Source organism: Glycine max, chromosome 8 (genome assembly GCF_000004515.6).
Source record: "Glycine max cultivar Williams 82 chromosome 8, Glycine_max_v4.0, whole genome shotgun sequence".
NCBI lineage: Eukaryota > Viridiplantae > Streptophyta > Magnoliopsida > Fabales > Fabaceae > Glycine > Glycine max.
In genome coordinates, this window is record NC_038244.2 from 27,308,001 (window position 1) to 27,318,763 (window position 10,763).

At 36.9% G+C, this 10,763-nt stretch overlaps 1 long non-coding RNA gene across 1 annotated transcript; it reads right to left on the reverse strand.

Annotated features, from left to right (window-relative positions):
• Positions 1-251: 251 nt before the first annotated feature.
• LOC102668575 (uncharacterized) lies at positions 252-1,510 on the reverse strand. Its single transcript, XR_415640.3, has 2 exons — positions 881-1,510; positions 252-395 (listed from the first exon to the last, which is right to left on the reverse strand). It is a non-coding gene; the product is annotated as an uncharacterized lncRNA (long non-coding RNA).
• Between the last annotated feature and the right edge of the window lie 9,253 nt (positions 1,511-10,763).

A 10,763-nucleotide genomic window follows, 5' to 3' on the forward strand; every position in this document is an offset into this window, starting at 1 on the left:
ATGCTGTTAAAAAAAGAATCCAAATAACAATATTAGAGATATGAACAAATAATCCCCCATTTGCTAAGAAAGTGAAAGGAAACCTGTAAGAAAATCAATGAAAGATAAAAAAAAGTTACCAAATTGAACTAAAAGGTTCGTCACCTAGAATGCAATGCAGACTGTGTGCACTGAAAAGGAAGATTATCTTTTACCACGTTTGATCTACCATCAAACTCTTGTCATTCACACAGTAAGGGAAGCATAGTACGTACCATTAATATTATTTCTGAATTTTCGAAAAGAAGGGAAAAAAATAATTGTTTCTATATTTTTATAGCTAGGTACGGCTGAAAAGGCATGAATCCCTGCTTTTCCTGTTACATATATCTGCCAGTCTTTTGCAGCTTCCCCATCTCAGAAGAAAAAAACATACAAAACTAAATTAAAGGATCCAGGAAGCACGGTACTACACTACTACTGCTACTACCTACTGAAATTTTAGACAGCAATACATAAAAACAAAATCCTCGCCAAAAGATTCACTCTAACATTGAAAATCTCTCAGCAGCTTCTATACAATACTAGCATAATCTTGGTGATGATCATTGGTTCCATATGAACAAAAAGCAAAAGAAATCCTTCTTTATAAATTATGTTACCAAAGTACCCCCGGTTTTCCCTCATTCCACATTAACCATATTGCTAGATAGAAAATGATGAGAAAAACGTGGGTATTTTGGTTGATGAGCATAAACCAATATATATATATATATATATATATATATATATATATATATATATATATATATATATATATATATATATATATAACAAACTACTAAAAAGACATAGAAAGACAATTAATTAAAGAAGAAAAAATTGGAAGTGGGAATTCTACTTGTTAATTGTGAAGAGGATCCGGGCAACTGGGCACTCTTCTCTTGCTTTCATCAAATCCCTTTTGGGTCCCATTGTTGAGGCCAAAAGTTCTTCTATTGAAGTGCTTATGCAATAGATCTTCCTTGACCTTCTCATCCTCAACGCCATGGTTGAATTTCACTTTGGCCATTGCACTAGATGGTAATACACGAATGGCCCCAACTTGACATGAGTGCCAACTCACCCACGTTTGCAATATTGTGACACCCAAAAGCACCACTAGAGAGATGTGAACGAATCTCTTGCTGCCAGCAAAGAACATGGCTTGAGAATAAGCCACATAAAATTTGAACTTTTTTTTTTCCTAGATCCCCCAAATTTCACACACACACAAAGTTGTTCAAATTGTTGCCACAAGGCAAAGTGGCTCCTCTAGTGAAGGGCGTTGAAAAGGAGAAAAGAACATAAGGGGAGACTCGAGTTAGAGTTTGTTGGCAAAGTGGTTTGTGTTGTGTGTTGGGATATTTTTATTCATGTAAGAGAAAGGGTGTGATTTTGAGAGAGCCAAAACCAAAAAGTCAATTGACGGCTAGCAATTTGTAGAGAGAGAGAGAGAGGATGGAGCATTGAAGCCTCGGTCGTGGCCATCACAAACTGGCCCACGTGAAGAAAAACGCGCACTGCACGGTAGTACCGTTATATATATTAATTTTCGAAAATTATTAGGTCCTTCCCGTAACAAGCTATCATTGTCACATTTATTGTATTTTTAGCTTTTATTATTAATCATGTTGTATTATTCGAGTATGTTTGGTTGCACGTTGGCAACCCGTGGACGTGGATCAGAAATGGTCAAACGTGAAAAAAGGGGAGATCATGATGTTTGATTTATTGTGCTGGACGTAATTCACACGTATTGATGAAATTCGATTTTGGGTGAAGTTACCCTTTGGAGTTGTTTTTGAGTTAGGCTTAAAGTAAAAATTTGGTATTCCTATTTATCTTAATTCAATTTGGTATCTTTGTAATTTAATTCAGCAATGAAATCTTTTGTTTTTTATTTAATCCGATAATTTGAATTTCTAACCTCGAATTTAGATATTGATTGTTAATTATTTATGTTAACTATCACGTGTCGCACTTAAATTCCATGCACCTACTTAACCTCCAATAAAAACACCACATACGGTAATCAACATAAACAATTAACAGTCAAAATCCAATTTTAAAGTTGAAGACAAAAATAACGAGATTAAAAAAATGGGGAAACTCTAAAGCCTATCCACAACCTATTTATTGTGAAGTTAATGCATGCGTGTGGATTTTCCACCGCCTATTTATTGTGAACTCCACAACCTATTTTGAATTTTATGTTGTGCTTATTATTTTGTTGTTATTTTTTTTATACTAGTATATTTACTATGATCACCGCCTGTTATTTTATGCAAAACCGTTATATTCATTGTTGATTTAGCATTTAATTTGTAAGATTATTTGATTAGCATTATATTTGGTGTTGTTGGTTCATAGTATCAGTGTTATTACATTCATTGTTAGAAAATACACTTTCAACATTGGTTATTTACGGCATTCTACATCGATTTTAAAACCAATGTTGAAAGTACCAATGTTGAATGTATTAATCTTAACATCGGTTTTGAAAAGTCGATGTTAACATAAAAATGCTAACATCGATTTTTTAAATAACTGATGCTATATATAAAGAACTACAACAAAATAAGTGTATACATGATGAACGGTAACATCGGTTTTCTAGAAAAACCGATGTTAATCTATTAGTTAACATCGGTTTTTCTAGGAAACCGATGTCAATGTTCATCATGTATAAACTTATTTTGTTGTAGTTAGTTATATATAACATCGGTTATTTATAAATAACCGATGTTAACGTTTGTACATTAACATCGGTTATGTATAAATAACCGATGTGATTAGAAATAACCAACATCGGTTTATTGAAAAACCGATGTTAAGGTGTATGTTGACATCAGTTTTTCTAAATAACCGATGATGTTTACTATATTAACATCGGTTTTTATTAATAACCAATGTTGTTTTCAAGTTTTTTTTTTATATAAACTTTCTGTTTTTACAATAAACCCAAAATTATACCTGTAAAATGCAATTTCAGACCCAATTCACAGCAAATAAACATTTTATTATGCTTTCAAGCAATTTTAATCACAATAAACAATGAATAATTGATTTATTATTAATAACTATCAACAAATGAATTCAATGTTCAAATAACATAGGAAATGACAAAAATGTTAAACCAAAGTAAACTAAGCTAAACTTAATGTCCCTAAATCCTAGCTCTGAGCTCTAACTCGGAGATAATACTGTGCCAACTAGATCCGAAGCGCCTTTAATCTCTCTGGCTCCAATGGTCTAGGATCGTTCAAATACTGCATGATGAAATAAATGATAATAAGTTAATAATGTAATACAAATTATAAAAAATTGAATTTGTTTGAAATAAACGTACCGCTTCCCAGTTATTCTTGAAACTTCCTAAAATGATGGTGGACATCCAGTGCATGACATAATAGCCGCACTCAGTGCTTCCTTTTTGTCTATTACACTAAATACATAATGAAATTTGGATATTAATTAAACAATTAGTGTACAGACACATAAGAAGTATATAAAAGTGGAAGTTTTATGTAAATGACGTACCTTGACGACAATCCACCTAGCAAAAACCTTTGATTTAGGCTGTGGAGAATCATCAAGACCTTTTAAAGCACTGTTCCATAGAGTAACAATTAAAAACTAGTGTTGTTGAGGTATTTGAATGCAAATGTATTGAAAAAAACATTGACCTATTAATTATCCCCTTAAGGTAGTTGTCTGGCCTGTTATGCAATGAACAAAACCAGACAACTAGGTGTTCCTTGGGCACGATGACCACCATCTGCTAGTGTCCGCTGCAGTGGAGACGAATATGGGTTAGTATATTAGTAAACATGAATTAAATTCAGTTATTTTGTGTGACTTACCCATTCAGGTAGGCTCCAAGGTAGACATCGCGTTTTGAACTCGGCATCCAACTCTTTATGTAACTTTCAGCCTCAAACTGCGATTGTCCATACCTCTGAATGGACTGTGGCTAGAGGAATCCATACAGATCAGAATTCCCCACTCGCATACTTGTTTCAGTCAGATGCCTGTTTATGTTAAGTCAAAGTTAAATATTTATGAATTGAAAGCAATAAGTTAGGTAATTAAAAGTAATCTAAAATAACTTACAGAATCCACAACTGTAACACTGATATGCTGAGACATTGACCACTGTGTGCGATTTCGGAGAGGTCTTTGTGCTTTAAGTAGAGCGGGAAGTCTGGATTAAAGACCTCGAACACGGTGGCATCCCATGTAACCTGGTAAGGCCTCAAGAAAAGCTCTGGGATGGCCAATGTCATCAAATAAAGCGAATCATCGACCTCCGGATTCGGCTTTTGAGGTGGTTTTGCCGGAGACACAACTGCCTGTTCATGAAACAAAGTTAAATGGCCTAATTTGAGGCACACTGAATGAATTAATTCAAAAAGAAGAAACATATAGTAAGAGTAAAGTACTTGTTGTGATAAAGGCTTGACCAGATGTGTCGGCCAAACAAGGAAGGTGTGAATTGCCTGCCCCACTAAGAAAACCTCATCAGTGGGTACAGAAATGGGAGCATTTGGATCTTTAACCTCCTCCACACCCACCTTTACTTAGCTAGGCAACAAAGGAGTGTCATGAACAATACTGGATCCCTCATAAAGTCTTCCCAGGGCAACCAGGCGGGCAAGATTTGCTTCGATGTATAAGCTGCACCTCTCTGAGTCACCTGTCTCAGGATCGATTCCTGAGGGATTAACACAACTCTCCTTTGTGCTTACTCGAGGACTTGAGGGACCAACCAGAGGCTCTGGAGGCAATGAAAGTCCCTGAGATTGCATCTGGAACTGAAACTGGGACTGCATTTGGCTGAACGATGCCATGAGCTGCCAAGTCACTTTTTCTGTGATCGACTCCTCTAGCTGGTCCCTGATTTGCTGGGTTAGCTGCTGCAATTCTTCAAGAGGCAGCGAGGAAGAGCTGCGAGATGTCCGTGGAGCCGATCCGAAGTATTTCTTGATGGTGACATCAGCATCAGCAGCACGGACACGTCTAGGGTGCTCTAGACGTCCAATAGCAGCGGTGAGAACATCCTGACGTCCATGGGGACGAAAGATCCCTGTGACGCCAGCTCCTCAAAGGAATCCTGCATAGAAAAGACACATTTGTACATGACATTCACAAAATAAAGAAATATAATTCTAATGGTTAGTTGAAAATGACTTACGATCTTCTCAGCGATTTCCTTTGCGGCCTCAGTCGTTATCTCCCCTGTTTTCTTGGTGCGGGCCATTTTCCGCTTCACGTGGCTTCTGACGGGGGATGGAGGGTCGATGACGCCATCAACGCTTCCTGACTGTGTAGCTTCCTCCAACTTCTTCTTGGTCTTCTCAACCAGGAGCTTCTCGTCCAAATATTCATAACCCCCACGAGACAAAACATGGGGGGCAGTGTTCTGTTTCTGGATGGCCTATGCCTTTTTCCGCACATCCTACAAAAATAAAACAATAATCTTTCAAATTGCAAGAATGAATTATAACAAGTTAATGTTTTTTGAAAAACAACTTAAATGGCAAGGTACATACCTCTCAAGAAGGGTCTCTACGAGTTTGGCAAAACTGGGCCCATTTTTCCTTGCATATGCCGTATTTCTCATAGACAGTGTCGTCCACACCGTCCTGGTCGGCTGCAAGGGCCCATTTCCTCGTGAGGTTTGATTTAAACTGCCTCTATCTCTCACCGACAATCTAAAGTAACTTCTTTTTCGTCCTACTATCAAAAGCCTCTGGGATTTCAAATTCCGCCTGACAATAACAAATAAGTTTTATTTGTTACAATAATGTATTTTTTGGCTATTAATTAAAGAAAAATATCTGAATATCCTCCCAAATCAAGTCCTTCTGAGCAGTAGGGACCTCCTTCTAGTTCTCATATGTGACGTCCACCTTATCACGTGTCACAATCCCCAAATATGTTCTTAATTTCTTCCTGTGGGGACTGTCGGCCTTGCCGGTAGCAGGATCAACGTGGACCACTGGTCTCTCAGCACCAGGTGGTCTAGTAGACAAAGATCGTAGACGTGAGGCTTTGCGTGTCTGTTAGTCGCCTTATACAACTAAATTTTGCAAAGAAATTATTTTCCAAAACTTGTATAGTTCCTCAATTTATGGTTGTTTTGGAGTAATCTTGTAAATAAATCTTGCTTTATGGCTAAAGCTATCTTTAGAATATGTCCATTGGATTTAATGATGAAATCTGTGCAGTTTCAGGTAAAAAAGAGGTTAAGTCATGAAGTGCAAAAAGTGACAGTTGAGCTTAGCTCAACAATTGGGCTAAGCGTGCATCCATCGCTAAGCGCAGCTTTAGCGCGTGTTAGTCGATGAATATGACTAACTTTTGTGTATAAAACTTGTGTAAATTGTATCAAACTCCTCCAATTTATGGCTATTTTGTAGTGTTGTAATTACTTTTTGTTAAGGATAGGTAATAAATACTTAGTACTTCCATTTTGTGTGTTTAATAATCATTTCCTCTCAATTTCAGGTTAATTAGGCAAGTTTATGAAGTGCTAATTTTCACCCTCTCGCTAAGCCAATCTTCTGGCCTAGCGAGCCATCCATTGAGTGCAACACTTCTCGGCTGAGCGCGAGGAAGAATCTAGAAGAAGGATGAGCTGTGCATATTCGCTGAGCGAAAGGTCATCCCGCTAAGCGCATCGCTTCAGTCCATCAGCTGAGCGAGAAAAGCACACGCTAAGCCAAAATTCACTAATGCGCACTAAGCGTTCAGAGTTGCGCTAAGCATGCAAGCGCAAACAAAGCCACCTATTTAAGCCTAAAATCAGATTTTGGAGAGGAGTTTGGCCTTTTCTTGAAGCTTCTGCAGGTCTAAAGATTTCTAGAGAGAGAAAGGTCCAAGTTCCAGAGAGTGATCGAGACCGTACCCGAGTCAAATAAACATTAAAATGCAGTAACTAGGAAGTGATCCTAGGTCGTTTCCCAATGAGCAATGATAAACCAAATGTTCATAACAGATAGTAGGAAAATAGTAACGAATGGAGGGGGGGATTGTTTGCTTTTGTAAATTAAACAGCGAATAGATGTGAATTAGAAAATATCAGAATTAAAACACGTTGCTTCCCCTTGATTCACAAGCAAGTCTCTTATCCTAGGTTACGAGAGTTTATCCTTTATCAGTTCAACCACTTAATCCAACCCTAAATTAAATTACTAAGTGAAATTTAACACAAGGCATTCATTATGTGATTAAGCAACACATACACCAATTAATCATAAACGATCATTAAGCATGAACGTAAATTAAGTGCAGAGGCAATTAATCAAGCACTAAGCATGCATGAATTAATAGCAACAAATACAGAATAATTGGTGAAGAGGAAAAACTGATCAGAATTTAATAATAATAATAGAACCTCAAAGAGAGCTGTGCTTGATCCTAAAGAGAAAACAACGCTGGAGACTTAGCCTTCCATTAATCAATAGAGAACGAAATTTTATTGCTAAAACGAAAAGTAAAAATTGGAATTGCAAAACGAAAAAGTGTCTAAAAGAATAAGAGAAGCCTAAAACTAAAGAACGAAAGAGGAGAGAGGATAGGAGAAAGAGAAGAGAGACTAAACTAGAACCTTGATGTTGTTATATAGTTTTTCAGCCTGAAAGCTTACAAATCTATTTTAAATCCAAGCCCATAAATAAAATAAAATGAAATCTAGATAAGATAAGATAATATCTAGATGAAATAATATCTAGATGAGATCAAATCTGAATAATATCTAGATAAAATAAAGTCTAGATAAGATAAAATTTTGTAGAATAAAATAGTCTACCCTCTTCAAGTCCTAGCCCAATTTTGGATTCAAGCTCAATGCTTCATTAATTCCTGAAATTAGATTAAAAACATCAAATTAGCTGAATGAGCCCAAATAATAAAACTGCCTAACTAATTTGACAATTAAGACTAATCAGTAATTAAAATGGTGCAAAAAGGGTTAAGAAATAGGAGAAAATAATGGCACATGAAAACCCCCCATACTTAGCCTTTTGCACTCCTGGGCAAAATGAAATAAAGAACAAAATCCAAGGATATCAAAGAGAGGCAAACAAAAACATTTACATATTTCTCAATGAACATCAAGGAATGAAAGGAATGGGTGTGACACCCTTTACCCCTCACATATATACTAATAAAGGAATAAAAATTCAAATATTAATTAAAATTATTTTTAAAACATTTTTAAATACAAGCCTTTCAAAGGGGTAAAAGACTCACATTCACTTTCTTCTACATCATATTCAAACTTGTCCAAATAAATAATAAAGTCATCTCGGCTCAAACAAGGCCGTCTAAGCTTCATACAATTAATATAGAACATATATCCTAATGTTATATCCTATCAGAGCATTGTGTTCCCGTGTCCTCTAGCATGAGGTTCTTCATAGTCATCCACCTATTCATCTACTCCCCTGAACACAAAGTTCAAGATCATCACAGGATCCAAACACAAACAACACACAGGGAGTGAGTTATCACATTCCTAACTAATGGGAAAGAAACAAGATAACATGTAGGTATAAATATCATATAAACAAAATACAACTTACTTAAGCATCACTCACGTTATTTTACCACTTTGTCGCATAACATTACATCGCAACACCACACATTTCATTTATTTTCACAACATTCACGTACTCAAGGATCAAAACACAATATCATCAAGTCAATCAATATCGATTAATACACAAGCGTTATGCAACATATACACTAAGACTCAATCCTATATGCATAGTGCTACCATGTTAGTGAAAAACCTCATCAGGCGCTTAGGAGTACATGACAAGACAAACCACACACTAGCAAGTCAAGTCACTCTCACTAGGTAATATCATAGGGAGACCAGTCAGGGTCACAGTGTTTTGCGAGAATGCTTCAACCATATGGGATCAACATAGGCTTAAAGGAGCACTCAAACTGGGTGACCCCCAAGGCCTACACTCCGAAGAGTCCATCAGGGCCTCTCCCTCCTGATTCAGGTCCAACCTAGAAAATATTTTAGCACACAGACTCTATCTATGAACTGTACAAAACACACGACTCCTCAATTGTTCTCAAAATAATTTTAACTCATCACCCTTTAAGGGTCTTATCATTAACTCGTCGCCCTTAAAGGGACTTAACATTAACTCATCGCCCAAAAAAGGACTTAGCATCAACTCATCGCCCTAAAAGGGACTTAACATCAACTCGTCGCCCTAAAAGGGACTTAGCATTAACTCGTCGCCCTAAAAAGGACTTAGCATTAACTCATCGCCCTTAAAAGGACTTATGGTCGTGTGATTGTACGATTCATAGTTCACAACTCAATGCACACAACACCTCAATGCACATATATATCTCAATCATATACATACTCAATTTATCACATAACTTAATCAAAATCACAATGGTATAATCTCAATTTAACACGTTATCACACCTCATGAATCATATACGCTTTACCTATGAACTATGCAATACACACATTTAATCAATTGTTTTCAAAGTCATTTTAACCCGTCGGGTTCCCATAGTGGATTCCATCACAATACCCATCGCCCTTAAAGGGTCTTATAATTGTGTGATTGCACTGTTCATAGCTCACAACTCAATACACACACATCAATATACATTTATTTCACCATTTATCACAGGTTCAATTTATCACATACTCGTAATTTGAATCACCATTTCATAATCTCAATATAATAATTTATACAAAAGGTTTGTCACAACATGAGCAATAAAACCCTTCAAATAATTTCACACAATTATATCAAAATCATGGGTCAAAACACAAAAACATCTAAAGCACTCAAGTTTATTAATTAATTCTCATCAGAACATCAATTGGTACATAGAATACAACAATATTATATTTATAATCATAAAGAATAATTAAAATTCAATAAACATTCCAAAATAAACCCAAATTTAGTTCTCTAAGGATCCCTACACATGTTCATTCTAACCCCCAATTGTGATAAACTCATCCCTTACCTCTAAGCAGACTCACGTGTCTTCCGACTGCGATAGCGGCATCTCTTGCAGTTTCCTGAGATTTGTCCAATTTTTCCTCTGACTGCTCTGATAGAGTTCCTAAACGTCAGAGAGACGGAGAAGGGATTGAAGCCTCCATATGTACTGTCTTCGTGCGATTCCTTTGCTTGATGACATGCGACCTTTCTTTGGTCCTTGTGAGGTGCTTGGCACCCATCATTAGGCAATTTGTGAAATTCCAGGACATGCCGAAAAACCAAAAAAATATTGATGCACAATCCGTAAGTTTTCGTGACACACCGGAAATCAAATGGAAGCATCGTTGCATAATTAAGTGAGGTTCCGTAACATTCCGTAAGTCAAAAAGGGGATGATTATGTAATCCGCAAGGTTCCGTAACATTCCGTAAGTCAAAAAGGGGATGATTATGTAATCCGCAAGGTTCCGTAACATTACGGAAAGAAAACAAGTATCGTTACGAAATTCGTAAGTTTCCGTAACTTTACGAAAAAAGAATCACCAAAAAAAGCAGAGGGGGGTGTACTTAGTAAAAATGGGGGTGCAAATAGCACCCAGGCCCACTTGGGCCCTCCAGAATATTCCTCCAGAAGGCTGTTGCTTCTGGAGGAAGCAACCTGGCTCGCCTGGGCGAGCTGAGCTCGCCTGGGCGAGCTGGGCGGCAACCACCTCCCCTATTTTGCTATAAATAGGGGAGGAAG